Source organism: Poecilia latipinna, unplaced genomic scaffold (assembly GCF_001443285.1).
Source record: "Poecilia latipinna isolate Pla-1442-1.1 unplaced genomic scaffold, P_latipinna-1.0 Scaffold2429, whole genome shotgun sequence".
NCBI lineage: Eukaryota > Metazoa > Chordata > Actinopteri > Cyprinodontiformes > Poeciliidae > Poecilia > Poecilia latipinna.
The window spans coordinates 15,310-17,979 of record NW_015115045.1 but is presented as its reverse complement, the minus strand read 5'-3'; the positions used below and the strand labels follow the sequence as shown (position 1 = coordinate 17,979).

The following is a 2,670-nucleotide window of genomic DNA, read 5'->3' as shown; positions in this document are numbered from 1 at the left end:
TAACCGAGTCATTTTCTGTCAACGCAGTAGGAGCTGACACACGACACTTCCTCAGCAGACAGACAGGATTTCTGTGTTAAACCTTCTACTCCGTGTCTTTGGTAAGGTTCTTTGTTTTTTCTTTGTTGTTTCATATAGACAGACGCTTAGGCAATTAGATGTAATTCAGATTAGTTGCCGATCTTCAGTACTTTTCTTTGAATGCTAAATAAGAAAGAGAAAGAACTAATAGAAAAGACTATAGAAAAAACAATGAAACAATAAGAGGAAGTCATCCTAAGAGGTAAGATCAGTCAACTTAGAGATGGCATACATAAGGAAAACTAATGAACCGCTACTGAATTGATTGCTCCCTATTTAAGACCGAAATTATAAATAGAGACAAAAGCAAAGTAAAACTGGTTAAAAAGAGGAATACATGGAAAGTTCCAAGAGAGAATGCGACCACCTTTTACAGTAAAGAAGCTTGGAGATGTTTTTGTTTTAGCTGGAGAAGATGCAACTAGTTTAACTCGTAGAGCAAGTTCTAGTCAGTTTATTTCTTCTACCAAGGGGGTCATGTACAAAGTATTATTGCATTACTCAGAAATATAATAATATTGTATTTCTGATACAATACGCTACAAGAGAATTAAAACGGTGTATTTATTCTGTGTCCTTTAAGAGTTGCCTGAGGTTCTATGAAATGCAGTTGCTTAGAATGTGAGTACGTAAACTCATTGCACAGTGTGAGAGAGATTGATGTGTGTACTTTGTGAGAAGAAAGAAAAAGGACGAACCCTTAACAAAGAGATGATGGGACCAGCTGCGGTCGTTGAGAAAGGCAATGCTGCATTCGGTAGCAAATAGGAAAAACAAATTGCTGGCCGGCGATGTTTTTTTTCACTCTGAGATACACTCTGAGATTTCTTACCACACATTTTTGAGATGTCACCTAAATTTCACTTGAATTTACGTGAGATTTGCTGAGGAATGGCAATACTTCCTGAAAAAGAGTTTGGAGATGGACCAAGAAGTTTCCTGGCAGCTGGAAACGAGTTATTCTCAGCCAAAAAGGCACCGACCAAGATGTAGGACAGTTAAAAATAATATAATCGAGGAACGCGCCATAACTAAGCACAACCAACTCTTCAAAGTGGAAGTCGTTAGTGAGCGATGATGACTCAAAGAATGTTGTTTTGACCTTCAGTGAAGTGTTCCAAGATTAAGAGAGATATCCAAGCAAGTCAAATGAAACCTGATTTCATTTGACTTGCTGAAGAGAGATAAAGCAATGAGATGTAGGAAGCTACTTAAAAGGAAACAGTAAGTCTTACAACACGCAGAGACGTATCTGCAGTCAGAAAGAGTAAAACTTCTAAGAAGATAACAGAAAGGCCATATGTGGAGTTGCCATCTTTGTCTCTGTAGTTATCAAGTAAACCCTTCTGGAAACAAGACATGAAAAAAGCAACTAGACTTTTTCCTGTTGTCATTGGAGTTAGCATAATGCTCTCCATGCTAACTGCCCAAATCATTAACTTAAGACAATATAAACATTTTAAAATATTAACTCCACAAAAATTTTGGTTCTGAAATGAATTGAAATGAAATCATAATTGTTTTTTGTTTGTTTGTTTTTTTCCAAAAGACGCATTGGTAGGTCAAAGCTTTACCAAAACCAGAGATTATTAATTGCCCTTGGAAAATTTAGTTATTTTTATAGATGAGCATCATTAGGGACAAATGGACGTAAATGCAAAATGACATGCATTATGATTCCCAAAAAGCATCGCTCAGCAGGTAAAATTGCTCAGCATCTAAGTCTGAGAGGAACAGGCCGAGGCGCACTCTGAGTCTGAGATTAATGCTCCTGTCTGGATCATCCATTTATGAGGAAAGGTAAAGTGTGGGTAGCATCACACTGTACATGTCTGCCTTTAAATAGACTCTGTTTTTATCCTGGTGACATTTGTAGAGTTGGGTCTTTTTATGCCGTTGTAATTTAATAGTCTGAAATGCTGGACGAGAAAGTAAATGGAATCTGATGTGACAGTTTAATATGTCCACGGTGATGCTGAAACGTTGACAGAGAGCATTTTTTTGAATTCAGATGCGAGGGATTAGACGAGATGGAGCTGAAATGGAACGGTGGGCAGTGAAGCTGTTATCCAACTTTTTTTTTTTTCTCACTCCCTGTCAGACTGACAACGTTTATCAGAATGAGATGTAAATATAAAAAGGAGTTTTGAGAGAGTGGGGGGCACTTTTTTCTTATTATAAAGTCTGACACTTTTAAAGGTACAAACTCTTTCTGATGGCTACACTTTAAAAAAAATGTTTGTACTGAAATGCTTTGAAATACAGGCTGTTTCTTGAAAATTTGTACTCAATCAGGACAGTACATTAACTATCAGGAGGGACTGACATCAGTCAGACCACAGCATCTTCGTTCATATGCACAAATTAAAGAGATTTCATACTTTAAACAAGTTGGAGTCCATTGGATACACACATAAAACTGACGGCTGCGTTTGCCTGTTAAGTGACATGTTTCAAATGCTGTTCAGACATTTCAAGCGGCTTGTTAATAGAGTCAAGAGTATTAGCTTGTCCTCTCTACAAAGGCAGGCTCTGGTGATGACTCACCCACTGAAGTGTAAGGAGTCAGTTTTAGAAAACTCCACTCAG

The 2,670-nt window shown here is 37.5% G+C and overlaps 1 protein-coding gene across 1 annotated transcript in view; it reads left to right on the top strand.

Moving 5' to 3' along the window:
• The first annotated feature begins 9 nt into the window (after nt 1-9).
• The window catches only part of LOC106937738 (gap junction beta-4 protein-like), an 8,736-nt gene continuing 6,075 nt past the window's right edge, over nt 10-2,670 (top strand). The window contains exon 1 of the mRNA XM_015019396.1: nt 10-101. The gene's annotated coding sequence lies outside the window, so the exon portion shown is untranslated. The remainder of the gene's footprint in view (nt 102-2,670) is intronic.